A 19,718-nucleotide genomic window follows, 5' to 3' on the forward strand; every position below is an offset into this window, starting at 1 on the left:
ATAACACCGGCCGTTATGTAACCTGGCCACATAAACGTGTCACAAAACGTCCGGTGTCAGTTTAGATCATCCCGGCCGATACTGCAGTACTGGTCAGAAGATCTTCATCTCTATTGAATTGGGATGCGGGCCAGTTTTTGTCAGACATGTTAGTTTTTCATGCGGCCGGTTGGAATCCCGGCCGGAGCGTATACTATGTGTATACGGTCCGGACAGGATTCCAATTATTTACATACTATGTATTTTCCGCATAAATCATGGCCGTTGTTGCAAATTGCCTACCCTAAAAGGTGCATTTCATCACATAAAATGCCCTGCTGGTTTGTACTTTTTAGTGCACTGAAGTTTCACATTAAGTAATATCAGGCCCCAGTATAAGCATGGTTTTACCAAATTTCTTCTAAAGCGGTTATTTAAAGAAATCTTCCTAATAGTTTAGAATAATTTTTTTTTGCACAATCTATTTTCCACCTGCATAGTGTCGATTGGATTTTTGTAATCCCATTGACTTAAACAATGTATTTTATTATAGTGCTAAAAACTACTAGCATATAGGAATGTAGCCTTAGGGGAATGAGTAAGTAATGTTTCCCTAATATACTGTGATGAGACTCTCTCCCCCTAGCTGTGGGAGTGTTCTTATAATTACCTCTAAGAATTCTGCATTCCCTCTCCTTGCCCTACAATCCAGTCAGTGGGCACAGGGTTACGTAAACTCCTTTATTAACACAACGCTTGCCGCCTACACTTATGGTATACTTACTTATAATCCACTTTGTATTAAAAAAAAGATATATACTTTATACAGTAGTTTCTTTTTATTTTTAATAATTTGGTAGACTACTTTTCAAAACTGTCAATAAACAGTGTCCCTATGATAATGTGTCAAACCTAAATTAGTAAAGCACATCTATATAGTACATCACAGCATATGTTAGAATACTTTTTTCCTAATGAAGCGTATCCTCCTGATATAGTACATACAATGGATATAAAATGTTAAAATAAGCCTGTTAAAATGCCATGCTAAAAAAAAAAAAAAAAAAAGACACAGACCAAGACAAATTAATTTAGATTAATTTACCTCTTATAATAGGGGATGTGATTGTGTTGAGAATTAGGGTCCATGTACACAGAAAGGTTATCTGACAGATTATCTGCCAAAGATTTGAAGCCAAAGCCAGGGATGGATTTGAAAAGAGGAGAAATCTCAGGCGTTCCTTTATGACCTGTTCTCTGTTTATAGTCTGTTTCTGGCTTTGGCTTCAAATCTTTGGCAGATATCTGTCAGATAATCTTTCTGTGTAAATGGACCCTTATGCTATGTTTACACAGAGTGGTAATTTTCCCAATCAATTGTTTAACTATTTTGAAGCAACAATTTGGTTTTTATAACAATCAGCGTTTAGGCGAATAAATCGTTAGAAAAATTGTTAGAAAATTCATAAGAAAAATCGTTATTGCAATCTTTTTTAAGATCGCTTAAGCCCATCTTTTACATAGGGTGAATCTTTGAAAGACTGTTTACACGAAGCGACCTGCGAATTTTTAGCGAACAACGAACAATGATTTGAAAACATGTTCAAAGATCAAAATGACCGATTTCTTGCTAGTCGCTTGATCGTTTGCTGTGTTTACACGGAACAATTATCGCTCAAATGCGATTGTTATTGCGAAAATTAAAACAATAATTATCGTTCCCTGTAAACGTAGCATTAGTCAATCACATTTAAACTCATGTTAAAGAGTAGTTAGTACACAGCTGCCATCTTTTACAGGGATTCTGATTAACCCCATATAAAGTTCAGCTGTTCTAGTAAGATTTTCCTGACGTATTCTTAGTTGCACTTCACAGCAAAAGCCATGGTTAGTAAACAGTTTACAGCACATCAAAGGGATCTAATTGCTGAAAGGTATCACTCAGGAGAAGGGTAAAAGAAATTCCAAGACATTAGATATACCATGGAACACAATGAGGATGGGTCAAATGAGGCACAACAGTGACATTACCAAAGAATAGACACTCCTCATAAATTCATGAAATGACAAGAAGAAAACTTGTCTTTGAGGCTGCCACGAGGCCTACAGCAACATTAAAGGAGCTGCAGGAATTTCTGGCAAGTATCGGTTGTGTACTGCATGTGACAACAATATCCTGTATGTCTAGGCTGTGGGATAGGGTGACAAGACAGAACTCTTTTCCTACAAAGAAAAACATCCTAGCCCAGATATGTTGCTAAACCCTACATCAAGTGTGCCAAAAGGTACGTGGAAAAACATGTTATAATCTAATAAGACCAAGGTCAAACTTTTTGGCCAAAAATTCACAAGACGCAAAGCCAACACTGCACATCACCAAAAGAACACCATGCTTACAGTGAACTCCTACCCAAAAAGACTGGATGCTGTCATAAATGAAAGGGTACTTCAACAAAGTATTAATTTGAGGTTGTGCATATTTAAGCACCACCATAAGGCCCCCTTACATCCAGTGACTCACGCCTCTCCATTCACTGCTGGGCAATCTTGAATTCTTCTCTTGGCCCTGAATCCTCCAGAATCTGCCAAAGAAACAGTTTAGGCTCCTTGCTCCAGAACATATAGTATTTACACTCATCTGGGCAGTCCCCATATAATATAGCCCCCCATGTGTAGCATCCCTATATTGTAATGGCCCCCATATACAGCATCCCCATTCAGTACAGGCTTTCTCTGGGCAACATCCCCACATATTATATCCCCCCCCATATGCAGATCCCCCTATGTAGCACCCCCATATACATAGCCCCAATGTACAGCACCCCCATTTATAGCCCCCATGTGCAACATCCCCATATATAGCGCCCCCCCATGTGCATTATCAAAATTTGGTCGGTCATCATAAATTATGGCTATTATTTATACAATGTGTGCACTACTGGCCAATTTCCCATTGACTTTAATGAAGCACATTGTTATATTGAGAATACGCGCCTGCAGTTTTTCGAAAAACATGTGTAAAACCAACTTCTATCTGACAAGACTAAACGTGATATGTCCCATTGCGTTGATTGCAGTAGGAAATTATTAGATTAGGACAGACACCATTCATGGAAAAGGTCAGTTAGCAATTATGTTATTTCAGACATATTATTACTCATAGGATGAATAGAAGTTTAATAAAAACAAATCAGTAAAAGTATAAAATAAAAAAATTAATTGCTCTTTCTATGAAGTCCTATTAATTTTCATTATCCATAATTAGGAAGGTTTTAATGGGTGGAATTTCTATTTAATAGAATTACAATTACATATGAGGCCCCATTACTATCACAGTGAAACCAATGGTGCTGGGATTATTACTGCATCAGTCACGCAATGCACTTATAGGGGAAGGGCAATGACATTACAGACCTTAAGTATCCAAGATGCTGCAAATGCTCTTTCTGGCTAAGTGGATTCAGGGACAATAGAAAGCATATTGTGCAAACTCCTTGGTGAGCCATTTAGTGGCTCATGAACCATCTACTCATTTCAGGCAGTAACAGAGGGGTTTGCTAAGTGATAAGCCCCCTTGCTGCTATATCTCACCTAGTTTATGAATAAGGAATGACATGCCCAGGTCCCATACCATGCTGAGACAAAATAAGCATACAATAGTGAGTGCAAAGACAAAGCTAAAACCTGGGGAAAAGTCCAATTTGTTTGCATAAAAGCAAAGTCTCACCTATTGCTCCTGCATAATTTACAGGCTTTCATGCCCATTATCATCTATTATACATAAAACATAATAACCATAATAGAAGACATCTGACAGCTACAGGGCTCTTTACATCCCGTCCCACATCCAAGAACTGCCGCATTCTTTCATTTTGAGATCACAAATGTTGAAAATACACAATTATTCATGTTGGAGTGAGCTCAGTTACTCTTGTTCTCAATCAGGACCCTGCTCATATATAGTATATCCTACATAGAGGCACTAATAATAGATCTACTCTAGAAAGCTAAATAATTGTATCCCACTTGACACATAAACCTGACACATTATGCACAGCAACCAGCTGGACTATAAAAAGGAGTAAAAAGCAAGCATACAGTAAAGATATCGAAAACATGAGAATATACTCCCTCGCCTTAATCTCCGATCAGCTGCCTATATGCCGTATATAGCTGCTAGGTGCTGCTCAGCCAACAGATACTCCTCCTGATCCCTCCATTTACATGAACCCTAAGCTAAGTTCAGCATGTGTGCTTTCAATGGGAAATGAGGAATAAACCTCTACCTCACACCTTTGGCAAGGGCTTATCACCCTCAGGAAGTAAAGAGGTTTAGGTATATAGAAAGGCAACATGTCCATTCCTCCTTTCTTCCAACATCTGCTGTTAGGGGACAGCTGAGCCAAACCCCTATATACTGTACATTGCATGATCACACAGTCCTGTTGAAATTGACAATTTAAGCTAACACGTGTCTAATGTGTATGGGCACCATTACATTTTAAAGAAAGATTCCTTCATTTTCATTTTTACCCTTTCGTACTATATTCTTTCTCCCCAACTCCATCCCAAGACTTTTCTATAACTTTCCATGAAACACAGAAACAATACCTTGATTTCATTCGTTTCATGTTCAATTTTGGGTTTGTGCTTTATAAAGCTGTACAGTGACATGTTAGGAAATGGAGATTATTATGTTTTTTAATAGAATGTACCGCTGATGGCTTAAAGGGGTTGTGGTATCAAGAAAACTGGGTCTAAACTGATGCATTATGTGAAATTCAATATATTTACAATGTGCATTTCTGAAACAGTCATGTTTGAGAGATATAGACTCACTAATCCCACATGTGCATTCTTCATTGTGATAACCTGCTGCCCTTGGTTATGACCCACTAAGGAGGGCCAGGCATGCTCAGTGCAACTGCAATCTCCAGGTACTGACACTTGGTCTCTACTGAACCCGCAAGCAAAGGGAGATTGTGGGAAAGTCATGGCGGGGTCACCGTCCGGGAAGGGAATAGATCTGCAGGGGGAAAAGATAGTACAGGGAATGGAAGTTACTTTACTAAAAGAGGACATCTGTACTCCTTTACATATATGTATTCCAAGAAAGAAAATGTATGGAGGCACTCACCGTATAAAAGTCTTCTTTATTTAAACATCTTCATTAAAACCAGAGAACAGAGTGTGTAGCAGTCGGCGGGGACGCCGTTCAGCAGCTGATAGTGTGATAGCTGTTTCCCGCTATCAGACAGAAGAATCGCGCATGCGCCTGGAAAACAGCTGTCACACTATCAGCTGCTGAATGGCGTCCCCGCCAACTGCTACACACTCTGTTCTCTGGTTTTAATGAAGATGTTTAAATAAAGAAGACTTTTATACGGTGAGTGCCTCCATACATTTTCTTTTTTTTGGAATAGTAAAATTATTGCTTTCACTGCATGTCTGTAGGAAGAGCACCCCGTGTGTTGCCGCATTGCCCAACTCAGGATCACTTAAGCTTACAGGTGGTTGTGCCGGCCTGCTTTATCTTTATTGAGATTTACATATATGTATGTGGTACACATCTGATTATACCAACTTTCCTTCATGATGCCACCCTTTTAATCTTAGGGCGGTCCATCAAGTGATGTTCAAATAATAGTGTCCCCACGATCAGCAAAAAAAAAAGACTTCAGGACTTCAGGCTGTTGTGGCCTTTACAATGCAGTAGGGATGCACGATGCACCGAAATATCGATACTACTATCGATATTTCGGGCTAAAAAAACGGTTCGGTACCAGGATTTCCTGGTATCGATACTTTATGTTAAAGCTGCACTATTAGGCAACTTAACATAAAGTATAACGCAGAGAACACGGCCGGCGGCTAGCTGAGCACCGGCCGTGTTCTCTATGTGCCTCTCACTGCCCCTGCAGTCTCCTCCCCTGTTCTCTCTCCTTCCGCTCCCGGCGGCGCCAAATTTAAATAGCCGTCACTTTGCGATCGCTAGTGCCGGCTATGTAACTGTGTAGATGCCGCTGTCACACTGACAGCGGCACCTGACCCCTCCTAAGCCCGCTCCATATGCAGCAGGGGTCGGCTACTGTGTGTAGCAGACCCCTGCTGAAATGATTTATGCATAGGAGCCGGAGCTGCACGGAGGTCTCCGCGGCTGGAGAGGGAGAGGAGGACGGAGAGGGAGAGAAGAGGAAGGAGGAGAAGGCTGGAGAGGGAGAGCGGGAGGTCCGAGAGAGAGGACACATGTGAGGATCCAGCCGGCTGGCAGGTGGGGGAGGTGCAGGGGCTGTGAGGAGCCGACATCAGCATAAGTATGTGTATAGCAGAGCCGAGTGAGCAGTGTATAGTGGAGCCGAGTGAGCAGTGTATAGCGGAGCCGAGTGAGCAGTGTATAGCGGAGCCGAGTGAGCAGTGTATAGCAGAGCCGGCTAAGTAGTGTATAGCAGAGCCGAGTGAGCAGTGTATAGCAGAGCCGAGTGAGCAGTGTATAGCAAAGCCGAGTGAGCAGTGTATAGCGGAGCCGAGTGAGCAGTGTATAGCGGAGCCGAGTGAGCAGTGTATAGCGGAGCCAAGTGAGCAGTGTATAGCGGAGCCAAGTGAACAGTGTATAGTGGAGCCGAATGAGCAGTGTATAGCGGAGCCGAGTGAGCAGTGTATAGCGGAGCCGGCTAAGTAGTGTATAGCGGAGCCGAGTGAGCAGTGTATAGCGGAGCCGAGTGAGCAGTGTATAGCAGAGCCGGCTAAGTAGTGTATAGCAGAGCCGAGTGAGCAGTGTATAGCAGAGCCGAGTGAGCAGTGTATAGCAGAGCCGAGTGAGCAGTGTATAGCAGAGCCGAGTGAGCAGTGTATAGCAGAGCCGAGTGAGCAGTGTATAGCGGAGCCGAGTGAGCAGTGTATAGCGGAGCCAAGTGAGCAGTGTATAGCGGAGCAGAGTGAGCAGTGTATAGCGGAGCCAAGTGAGCAGTGTATAGCGGAGCCAAGTGAGCAGTGTATAGCGGAGCCAAGTGAGCAGTGTATAGCGGAGCCAAGTGAACAGTGTATAGTGGAGCCGAATGAGCAGTGTATAGGGGAGCCGAGTGAGCAGTGTATAGCGGAGCCGGCTAAGTAGTGTATAGCGGAGTAGTGTATAGCGGAGCCGAGTGAGCAGTGTATAGCGGAGCCGAGTGAGCAGTGTATAGCGGAGCCGATTGAGCAGTGTATAGCGGAGTTGTCTGAGTGATCGCTGTACTCTGTACACAGTTATGTAAAAAAATGCAAACCTTTACTTTTAACGTAATAAAATTAAAAAAAAGCTCCATAAATTGGTATCTCTGTAATAGTGCAGGCCTGAAGAGTATAGAAAACATTTCAGGTTTATTATATTCGCTGTCTAGGGAGTATTATATTTCTATTGTTGTGTTTTTTAAAAATATTTTAGTAAGTATCGAACTGGTATTGAGTATCGAAATAAAAATGTTAGTATCGGTATCGAACTGAAAATTCTGGTATCGTGACATCACTACAATGCAGTATCCAACACAACACAGTAAGCATCCACCTGTGCCTGGTGTAGGTTGAAACACTTCAAGTCTTCTGTAACTTAAAGCACTTGAACAGCTTCCCAAATGTGAGAACCTCTCGCAGACAAAATGCAATTGCTGTATGGATCAGACAGACACCTCTAGAGCAGCATAGCAATAGGGAATGGCTATATAACAAGAAAAACCCCTACTGTACAATCCTTGTATTCACCAAAGAGAAGTTTATCAGCAGGATTATTTCTCGGGCCAATGTACAGGCATTATCTGACTGGATAAAACATAAAATAGAGTCCAAAACTCCAAGTTGTATTGGCTTATGTATAAAGAACTTGAAGAAGACTGATGACTGTGCTGCTGGTTTACTTCCTGCTTTAAAATTTCAACACAGTGAAACACTACAAATCCCAGCATCCCCTACTTTTACAGTGCCAAGGGACAAGAATTTACCCACAGATCCGCAAGGCCAGAGTTCCCTCTATAAAGCTAAGCTGCTGCTGGAATGAGTTTTGTATAGAATACTTTCTGCAGGTGATTACTGTATAGCTGAATCATTGGCAGTATAACCTGCGGGAAAGTAAAGGGTGGATCTCTGTGACATTAGGTGAGCCAGTGTGAATTGTGTGGAAAACTGCCAGTGAATGGGCTAGTACTGTCTACCTGTACCAGTTATAGAACCGTCTACCCGTGCCAGCTGCATCTGCTAGGTAACATGTCTTGACAATATGATGCCAGCTTGATACCAGTCCAATGCTCCGCTGTTTGTGTTGGATTATCCTCATCTCGTGACTACACAGTGATGGCAATCTTACTCCATTCAAGCCCCATATGGTCATTATTGGTGACAGGCCAACACATTGGGAGGGGGGGGGGGTCAATACATCACAGAAAAGTACAGAATTTCCCGTATGACACTATTTTCTGTAGCAATTTTTTTCATATTAAGAGTCTTTCTGTCAATCTGTATAAACAAAAACAATGTTTTTTCCCAGATCCTGTGTCATGGTCAGGGAGGCTGTGGTGACTGCATGGCATAGCTTACTACTTTGGTCTGAAAAAACATATAAACATTTAGTTGTACATACACTTTAATGTCCATTCACCGCACATCCTGCACTGGCCTCGCCCTCCACATACCTTCCATGTTAACCCTACCCATTCCATGCCAGACAATACACGGAAATTGCAGAAGGAAATAAAGCAGTAACCACTCCCCTGCCAGAAAACCTGTCAATGCAGCTCTAGTAATCCAGATACCTGAACCATGTTGTAGTCAACAGTAGCAGGCTGCTGGAACTGCCGTAGTCTGGAAGATTTTTACTATTTTCCTTACTTAATACAGGACAATACTTGACTGTGGATAAAAGCAACCAAATAGAGATAGGATACTCTTGTAACCCAACTCTGGGGCTATGCTGTAGGCTGTAGCAACCATCTTAACTACTTAGTGTGGCTGACCTTTAGAACTATGTTCCTGGAAAATACAGAACTACCAAACGGAGTTGTTTTCACAGTGCGATACTTAAGAGTATGTAAGCATGTCCAGCAAATGATAAACCTATTGTGCTGGAAAATGGGACTGTGTAACACTGAAATCAGTTACAACATAAGCAAACATCACACTGCATTAATAAAAGGTCTGAAAAAAAGGCTTCAGTATATATATAAGCCACACTCAATTCCCTAAGACACTCCAGGTCCATACCTCAAAATGGCAAAAAAAAAAAAAAAATTATGTGCCATAGGAGAATTGAAGGAATACAGTGCACTCTCAGTTGGGAGTCTGCTGTATTTATGAAGTGCTCTCATATAAAATGCATTTTACAAATGTAAGAGATAAAAACACTACAAAAAAAATGCATTAAAAAAGTCAATCTAAAAGAAGTCTTAAATAAAATGTATAAACTTGTTTGTTTAGTATATGTTTAGTAAGGATGGCTAGAACCTGCCGAGGTTCGGGTTCGTATGAACCCGAACGCTCGGCATCAGATTCCCGCTGTCTGGTGGCTCCGTGCAGCGGGTGGATACAGCGGGAGGACCGCCTGGAAAACTGGGATACAGCCTATGGCCCAAACCACACCTACATGGTCCCCATGTTTAAAAATTAACTTTTAATTGGCTTTCATTAAAATAGTAACTGTGTCTTTGACAGTCAAAGACACAGTTACTATTTTAATGAAAGCCAATTAAAAGTTAATTTTTAAACATGGGGACCATGTAGGTGTGGTTTGGGCTTTTGGCCCTTTTTTTGTGGGTTTGGTTATACGTCCACCTAGTGGTTACCCCAAAGGCACTCCATTTTGTTTGTTCATGCTACCCCTCAGGGCACTGATCCACCCCAGCCAGCCCCCTCTAATGAATATCAGCAGGACGAACTGGCTGGCCAAACTGGTCCCCTAAGGGGCAATGCACCGCCTTATTAGCATAGGGATTTAACTACAAACTGCACTGAAACGGTGCCAAGGATGACAGTAAGAAATGTTCCTTCATCCTCAGTGCCCTGTGCACTACAGGAATATATCAGCAGTTTAGATGCATCTAGTCTCCCTTTAAGTTGAAGAAACACCTTTAATGACTATTGACTCAACACTCAATTGACCGACACCTATGCACCCTGACCTCGATATACTCACAAGTTGGTCAAGTGTGCATGTGTTCTCATCAGGAAGCCAATGCCAGATACATTTGGGAAGGCTTCTCTCTCCTGAGAAAACAAAATGATTGGGCATGTTGAAATCCAACATATCCAACCCCCCGCCACCACCACCGACATAAATGAGATGATAAAATTTGGCAGCTGGCAGAGGGGAAATTGATTTTAAGTACTAACTTACCTCTCCCCGTGCCTGCTGTGAGCTGTGGGTCTGGCTGCAGTACCCATGCTGGAAGGCTTTTTCCCTTGAGTTGTGATCACATCATGACTCAGGGGAAAAGGCCTGTCCCGGCTGATGGACTGGCTGCTCAGCCAATCAGTGACTGGAGTCGCCTCCCACCCAGTCACTGACTGGCTGAGCGGCCAGCCCATTAGCCGGGTTGTGAGGTGTCAGTTCCAGAGATCCCGGAGCCTGGCAAGGGTCCCTCAGTAAATCCCACCGGTCACAGGGAGCAGTAAGTTAGTACTTGTAATCAATTCCCCTACCCCCCTGACAGATTTTTATAATCTGCCTATCCTTTAAGATATGTGTTGCTTGAAAAAGTGCCCTAAATTGACACAATATATACATATTTTTTTTAGCCTTCTTTATGTTGGTCTTTTCCCTCCTCAAGCCTTCTATAGCACATATCTACTATATGCTTTCTCTCTTTCACACCTATGTTATCACACAGAAATGCAAATAATACAAAGCCTGTGTCAACAACCTTTCCTTTTATTCTCTCTAGACCTATTCTCTCTCTCTATATAAAGACTCCAGGACTAGCCTTGATTGAAGGTACACACCTTCATATAGTTCTGTGGACATTAGAACTAGCGTTGACAAGTGACAACCCCTTTCTGTTTCTCTTACGTGTACTACATTTTTATACAGTTGTACTGAAAAGAACAGTTAGTGGTATACTGTCCGACAGTCATACATTCTATCAGGTTGTTGGCTTCTACACTGGAGGATTTTCCTGGCATATAAACCAACAGTGTGCCACAGATACGGTATGACCTGAACATGTGTATGTCAAGTAGTTACCTAAATATCTACATCCAGGCCTTGGGAGCCTGCGACAATGTGTCACAGCTTAGGGCCCTATTGGACAGTCTTCACCAGGCTTGATCAGTTGTGCAGCCCCTTTGGGCAGTAGGACATTGGCAGCACATTACACATTACATTACCCTATTACATGGGAAAATATGCAAGGTGCAGCCAACAGCTGACAATTTTTTTGGCATGTTAGAATGACTTGATCAGCCAACTATCAAGCGTTTACTGTGTCATTGGCTGATTGCTAGTCCTATTACATAGGGCGATAACGGACTGTTCGTCCAAAGACGTAATGCACACCCTGTGTAATACGGCCTTTACAAAGATCCAAACATGTCTTTGAGTCAGATAACCATTCCCCTGCTTATACTCTGCAGAAAAGCTGACAAGTGAGCTGGACATCTAACTAAGGTGTCTTTTTTAGTGGTCAGTGTGAAACGTTAAACGTGTTTTAATACAGCTGGGCACATGGCAAAAAAAAAAAAAAGTTCAAATTGTGTGTAATACAATACATGTGATTAAGAAAAAACAACTTTATATTTTAAGATTAAAACAATAAAAATCTCTCTTGTAATTTGATATGAGGAAGCAATATATTTTAGGATTGTGCAGCATAAGTAGCAAGGATAGGAAAGGGAAACCGAGTGAGGTTATGTATGTCAGCAATGTTTACAGGAAAGAGGACTAGTAACTCGGGCTCAGTTTTACATTAAAGAACACACAAGGAGGAGCCTTACTAGATAGACAAGCAAGTTTTTCCTGAACAGAAGTCACCTCTGAATAACCTGCAACAATGGAAGAGAACAATTAAATCGAAAACTAATTATTTACAGTTATTTATTTAAGTTCATATATTCATCATAGCTAAACTCTGAAGAAGGACTTGGTGAGTGCTTCAGTATATCTGGCATCTCAGGCACACTCATGACAATATACTGTATATGTGACAATATTACTGAAAGTATATATAGATATGTATACACATACATACACACACAAAGTCATGGTGAGTGCTTCGGTATAGCTGGCATTTCAGGTACACTCATGACCATATACTGTATACGTGAAAATACTACTAAAAGTAAATAAACACACACACATATATATATATATATATATATATATATATATATATATATATATATATATACACACACACACATATTTTTTTCTAATTAACAAAAAGTAGGTTAGAGCTGAAAAAGGAGAGGCACAGTGAATGCTTCCCATAAAGAATTAATTGTATGCGCCTCCATATCATGGAGTCATGCGAGGCACGTGCTTCCTCTCCCTACAGCTGTTCCCAGTAAGAGCACACATGGCTCACTGTACAACGTAACAAGAGGTCGGGCAAAATATTTCCCAGCAGTGGCACTTCAGCAGTGAGGACCTGAATGAGGGTTAGCACAGCAGCCAGGCTTTAGCTGTCACCCTTGCTGTGCTACCAAATGACTACCAACCCTGCTTTTTACCATAGATAAAAACCAAACATTTTCTTTCTGTCAGCAAATAGTCCCAGACCTTGCATATTTATTATGACGAATAAAGGATCTCTCAGCATCTTTATGTGTGATTTCTTGAAGTAATACTGCTATGGAATACACAGGTTGTTTGATCTAGAGATAAGAAACAGGGGCTCCTTCTGTGTGCTGATAACAGATGAGTGTGAGGAATGGAGTTATTCCGTTAGATAGAAACTGAAAAGATGCAAGTGTCATCACATATATAAGACATTGTGTTAGCTTCATTTACAGCACCAGGCAAAGGATCTGCTAGCAATATAGAAACCAAACATACACACACCTAAGACCATAAACTTTATAGTCTGGGTTACAATAAGAGACGAGCGAATCGCTCATCTAAAGAAGCAAAGCAATTTGTTTGATCTGCGCTCTGCTCATCAAGCCACCAGCCTTTCAGTACTGCTCTGCTCTCTGCCGATCCACCCTGGGTGTCAGGGAAAGCTGGATCCAATCCTGGGAAACTTCATCCTGGGAGGAGCAGCAGGGAGTGGAGCAGTGCTGAAAGGCCGGCAGCTTGATGAGCAGAGTGAAGATAAAACAAAGCACTTGGTTTCATTTAGATGAGCGATTCGCTCATCACTAGTCACAATCTTAGGCTGGGTTCACACTAGCGGCTAACGGATCCTTCCATATTAAATGATTGGATAAGTATAAACTAATGAGCAGACTGATGCCAGCCGATTGCAAAATCTTATTTTTTTTTTTAAATGGTCCGTTTGCATTTTGCCTTTAAAAAAAGTTACTTTTGTACATCAGTTTGCATCCGTTTAGAGCAGTCATTATTGTTATAAATGTGGCAGAGAGAATAACACCAATGTGAACCTAGCCTTAGAATAATAGTGCTAGCTGGACACAACCAGTCCTAATGCATTTTACAATGTACAGAAGGGATAAAGCACATGAATACTGCTTCTCAATGACAGAACAGAGAGCCTCCCCATATGTCCACTTACAAAAGGGGCTTGGCACGTCACATCCCCCACACAAAGACAAAGCCAGACAGTCTATGCCATTACAAAAGCACACAAGTGACAGGAGGAACTGACACATGGTCCTCAGAATGTGTCCCACCCTCCAAGAATGACACATGGACGGAACAATATTATACAAAGGCCATTCCTAGCAGCAATAGCTGAGGCTGTATATAATAAAATATACATAAAAAATATTTCCAACAAAGATTAGTTGTCACCACTAGTTTAACGTGTGCTTTTATTTTATATGGCAGGGTGATAATATATGCAATTGCACATGAGGGTGGATTCAATACACTGGAGCTTTTGGTAGATTTACAAAAAGGAAATTTTAACTTGTTAACACCAGCCAAAAAAAGCTACATGTGGCTGGAATTAATAACTAACAGCAATGAAAACTTGCAATACAAATTGCTCAAAAACTGGCAGCAACATCACGAGAGTACTAGAATGTCATTGTATTTTTACATAATATGATATCAGGTTATGACATGTGCCACGTGGACCCCCTTGTTCTAAAACTGATTAAAAAATGTATGATTACTAGAGATGAGCGAACCTGGAGCATGCTCAAGTCGATCCGAACCCGAACGTTCGGTATTTGATTAGCGGTGGCTGCTGAACTTAGATAAAGCCCTAAGGCTATGTGGAAAACATGGATATAGTCATTGGCTGTATCCATGTTTTCCAGACAACCTTAGAGCTTTATCCAAGTTCAGCAGCCCCCGCTAATCAAATGCCGAACGTTCAGGTTCGGATCGACTCGAACCCGAACCCGGTTCGCTCATCTCTAATGATTACTTAAAACCAATTTCCTTATCAAAACAATCGATCCTATATAGTAAAAAGCACAAAACGTATCATGATAGATCCTCTAAGAAAACATACTATGGATTTACGCACTATGCGTTAGGCCTCATGCACATTATATTACAAGAGCTGCAAGGCACTCCACGTTCTGCTGTAAAGGTATATTTTCATGGTTCTACCATGTCCTAAGGGTATGTCTACAAAATCAGGATTTGCCTATGACACTTGGCTGACTGCTGCGGAAATGCAGCAAATGTGCTAGAAGATCAGCAGGGATTAGCCTTACTGTATCCGGAATAGGCAACTAAGGCAGGTTTCACATGAGCATATTACATGCATATTTGTGTCAGTAGTACACGGGCAAGTCTCGACCTGACTATCAACTTGATGACCCAAATTGACACCTGTCAATTCAGGATATCAGAACTGCAGTCAGGATTGGACATGCATCCATAATGTGGAAACAAATAAGCACATGTTAAAGGCTTTTATGAAACCAGGCTATCCTTGACAAATCCTGAAAATGTAAACGGGGCCTAAAGGCACTTCTACACAAGTTGCAAAAAATGCACACATCTAAATGGGATTGCTTCTGCACGTGGTGTACATGCAAGTATGTAAGCAGACCAGACCTTTACTTGCATGCAGCCATACAGCCTCAGCATGCCCATTATTCTTTATAGACATCAGCTGGCACCTAAGGACATGTATCTTAACTCCCCAAGACCATAAAGACTGAATGTATGCTATGCCTGTAAACTGAGAGATTCCGCATCAATTTTTTGTAATAATTTCCGCATATTTCTTTAGTGCCTACATTTTCAAATGATGTATCTGACATACCAGTGTGACAAATGGCCATAGAATGAGATGTGTCATACGGATCAGACAGGAATGGCATTCACTAGCTGTACACACATGAACAATGCATAAAAATGATCAGTAAAAACACATTAATTTGAGCGTTGTCTGTGACAATACTAATGAATGCCATCAAATGGGTACAAGCTCTGCTCCCATTCTGATCCAGCAAACATTTACGTTCAGACAATAAAATGGTGTCACCAGACATTGATAAATCTCTTGTTTCTAACTAACCATTGTTATGCCACTTCCTTGTAATTCCCCTTTTAAAGAAAAATTCACACATAGCTGCCATTCGTAGTCTCCACATAGTGTATGTCATAGCAGGTTGACAAGCAAGGCCTTCCAGGTCTCTCTAATAACTTCCAGCTCATTAATACATCTGCCCTAACCTGACTTACAACCGCACGTATCATAATATGTAAAGATAATATGTATCCATCATGTAAACAAGACTGTATAAACAGGAAACAGTACAAATATGAAGACAAAAAAGGTGAGTAACACAGATATGTCGCACACACTAATTTCACTGTATTGTCTAAATATAAAAAGAAAGGAAGAGAAATGAAAAGGATCAAATTAAAGCTATAAATGAGACGCAACCAGTGCCAAACATAACTGCAACATGCCAAAGTATAAATATACACCATCTAATTACCAGTGTGCCATAGTAAATGATGTGCCATGGCCAAACAGATCAGCAAAACACTCCCCAGTAAGGGGAACAAACACTACGAGAACATTCATATGTATCATGGATATGAAAACTTATGTAAATGTATGTTACTGAAGCGTCAATGTCTGTGTGCTACACCAATGTAACACAACAGCCTGCTCTACTAAAACAAGTACAAACATAAAGGTAAAGGATCAGATCACTTCTATCTTTTACCAAGTCACACAGCACAAAATGACAGCTGGAATGCAATGCTTACTGTAGTAAAATGCTCCACATTTTGTTTGCACAGGCTTTCTCAGTTACACAACTCTGTCCGTATTCCCTGTTAGGGTATATGGACATCGTGGATGGTGAAGCCCTATTCGCAAACCCCCTTTATGAGGCCATAACAAAGATCTTTTTCCGCTTTGCTGGATTTTCCCTAATCATGTATGACACAGTCATCTGTTCATTTGAATGTGTCAAATGATCGATGGGGTTTTCAGAAACCAGAAACATGTTGAGACAACCCCTTTAAGCCAGAGGAACATGGCTGTCAAAAACACATAGTAAGCATTCCAAAAATGGCAAGCTGTACCACCTCTTTTTAAAGGAGTATTCTCATCTCAACTAACATAGTTAAACTTGTAGGACACACAATGTTACTTTTTTTTTTTTTTTTTGCAAATACATTCTTTTAGTAAATTTGGCTACTTCTCTTGTCTAACTTACCAACTACAACTGTATATGTATATAGGCCCAGACTTTAAGGGGTTATTCAGCGCTACCAAAACATGGCCACTTTCTTCCTGAGACAGCACCACTCTTGTCTCCAGTTTGGGTGGGGTTTTGTACCTCAATTCCATTGAAGTGAATGGAGATTATTTGTAAACCACACCTGAACTGGAGACAAGAGTGGTGCTGTCTCAGGAAGAAAGTAGCTATGTTTTTGTAGCGCTGGATGACCCCTATAACATTCTGTCCAGCCATTCAGTGGCAGAGGTGGGACACAGCTACAGCTGCTGAATGGCTGAGCAGGTGGCCAGACACTGGGGACTGAAGCGGCAGTATTCAAGTGGCAGTGCTGGAGCTAGGACAGTGAACCCACTCACAACTAGAGATGAGCAAACATTGTGTGCAAACCCAATTGCTTGGCATTTGATTGGTAGCTGAAAAAGTTGGATGCAGGCCTAAGACCAAATGCCGAACAATTGAGTTCAGATGAACCCAAGCGTGATTCGCTCATCACTACTCACAACTACATTGATAAGCTGTCTTCTACGGGGGTGGTCTCCTCAAAGAAAATGGCTACTATGCATAATGTATGGTGGACTGTAAATCTGTCCCACAAAATCTGGTCTCGGTAAGAGGGTGGTGTTGTGGACAGGGTTCACTGTATACCCCATTGTAACTTATGATGAGAAAAGATGGTACAGTCACTTTGTGGCAACAAATGATTCACAGATAACAGTAATGGGGACTGCAAATGAGAGCAGCCATCAGAGAGAAAATGGACATGACTCAACCATGGAGCTTGCACTTTCCCGTTATGGGATATCCTGGGGTTGTCTCCCGTCATGTGAAAATGTCATCGGCCCACAAGATGAAAAGAGCTTTGTGTTACAAAGAGTAAGACTCTGGTTAACCCCTTCCAGGACAAGCTATGGAAAGCATTACTGACTTGTATAAAATGACAATACTCATGTGTTACAGAGAACAATAAGCACATCATGGGAGGATGCAGACTCCTGCTCAGTAACCAATACTTTTCTATCTGGGTCAGGTCAGATTTTAGTGACAGATGTTACTGCACTGGCTGTATTGTCATGCCAAGCTTTATCTCCTCTTCCATCCACATGACACTGGGCAGAGACAGACCCCTTCATCCCTGGCATAAGCTCCATGCAGCAGATCTCCAAGTGTTTCCAAGCCTACGTACATGTAAAAGCACTAATCATCCGTTTACAGCACGGCACAATGAATAGGAACTAAATCGAGCTCAGGTGTGCAGCATGCATACCAATCGTCTGTAGAAAGGTGGGGTACGCATGTGCAGAAAAGCCAATGCAAATCCTCCATAGAACATAACGGTAAAACACAGCTAAAATAGGCTGTTCTTGTAAAGATCCTTACAGTATGCACAGCTACCTCTCCTATAAAAAATAGGCCATGGACACCGATATAATGACTACTGGTAGGAAATAGATGTAAGCATTGTTTGCGTATAGTCTTCCTTTCCTCCAGCCTTGGAGAGGGTTCACACTGAGCGTTTTTTACTTTTAAATCTACTTTTGTATTTGGCTCAAAAAGCTAAATGAAAAACAGCATCAAATAACCGAGTGTGACATATATGTTTTATATAAGCATATGGATATGTCTATGCAGAGATGTATACATAGATGCATGTAATATTAGCAGATGAAGGGCACATCTACAGTAATCAACATTTTTTTATTAACCTGGAAATGACACGAAACTGTAGATTGCTAATGTTGTCCATGACCTCACATGACATTACTATTAGGGTAAAGTCCCATCTGGGATGTCTGGTGTCCGCCACCTCAGTGGTGTTGTTTTATTTGGCGACATTTATCATTGTACTGAGGAACACAGAAGCAGTTGCCCATAGCAACCAATCAGACTGAAGCTTTCTTTTTTTAAAGGGAATGTACCACTTTGCTTAGTGAAATTTTTCTTTATACTCCCTGGTTTGCGCTGGCACGTACATCCCGATAGCGCAGTCCATTTTCTGATATGCAACGCAGCCCACTCTATGCACTGTAGGCAGGCCCAGCACCCCGATATACCCTCCCCTGGGTGATGCACCTCCATCAGAATCGGGTGGTGGTTTGAAAAATGCATCACGCCACGGACATGTACGCACCAGCACCGAACAGGGAGTATGTAAAAAGTCTTTTTTACTATGCAAAGTTGTAAATGTGCTTTAGGAAGGCCTCTAAAATATGAAAGCCAGAATCTGGTTGCCATGGCAGTTGTTCCTCTGCCTAAGTATTAATAAATCTCCTCCAAAAGTAGAGTAGGACTGTGCAGTTTACATGCTGGGCAGCTTTGTCTGTGACATCATAAGGCGTACAGACAGAACAACAGCTCAATGTTCTATCAATAGTAAAACAGCAGAAACCTGACCTTGTCAAGCTGCAATTAACTTTCTAGGGCTGTGGAGAAGCATCACTAAAATGGAATGGCTCAGAACTTGTGTAGAAGGGTGAGAGCTGGCCAGAGAGCTCAGCCATATACGAAGACAGCCATGTCCAAAACTCCAGCCAATTCAAGACCAAATTGTAGCATGGAAGCAAAAGATACACCTACTAGAATATAATCACTAGGCATACCAGGAGAGTCCCAGCCACACCATGAACCAAAACCGGGTGGCCATAAAGCTCCTTCAGCAGGAAAACAAGAAAGTGAATCGAGAAGACAAGCAGACAGAGAGGCTAAGCGTGGACCAGTTATTATTCAGCTCAGAGAGGGCAAGCCTGATACTAACATCAAAGGCCTTAATGGCCTCCGTCACCAAGCAGAAGTTGGCATGAAATGTCTAGAGGAGCTGGAGTCACTACTCAAGAAGAATGCTACTTTGCTCGGGCGGATTCCGTCGTAGAATGGAGTCTATGGAGCTGACAGAGAGGGAAGTGGGAGCTGGTTGGGACAGGCGGCGGATTCTGAGCGGCGTT

General features: G+C 41.6%; 1 protein-coding gene across 4 annotated transcripts in view; it reads right to left on the reverse strand.

Moving 5' to 3' along the window:
• MYO9A (myosin IXA) overlaps nt 1-19,718 on the reverse strand; it is a 96,450-nt gene that overhangs the window by 69,519 nt on the left and 7,213 nt on the right. Inside the window, exon 1 of one of the 4 annotated variants that reach the window (XM_069980882.1) lies at nt 10,133-10,151. The exons of the other annotated variants lie outside the window; for them this stretch is intronic. The gene's annotated coding sequence lies outside the window, so the exon portion shown is untranslated. Of the gene's footprint in view, nt 1-10,132; nt 10,152-19,718 lie in introns of those variants that run through there. 4 annotated transcript variants of the gene reach the window in all.

Source organism: Dendropsophus ebraccatus, chromosome 1, assembly GCF_027789765.1.
Source record: "Dendropsophus ebraccatus isolate aDenEbr1 chromosome 1, aDenEbr1.pat, whole genome shotgun sequence".
In the NCBI taxonomy this organism is placed as follows: Eukaryota; Metazoa; Chordata; class Amphibia; order Anura; family Hylidae; genus Dendropsophus; species Dendropsophus ebraccatus.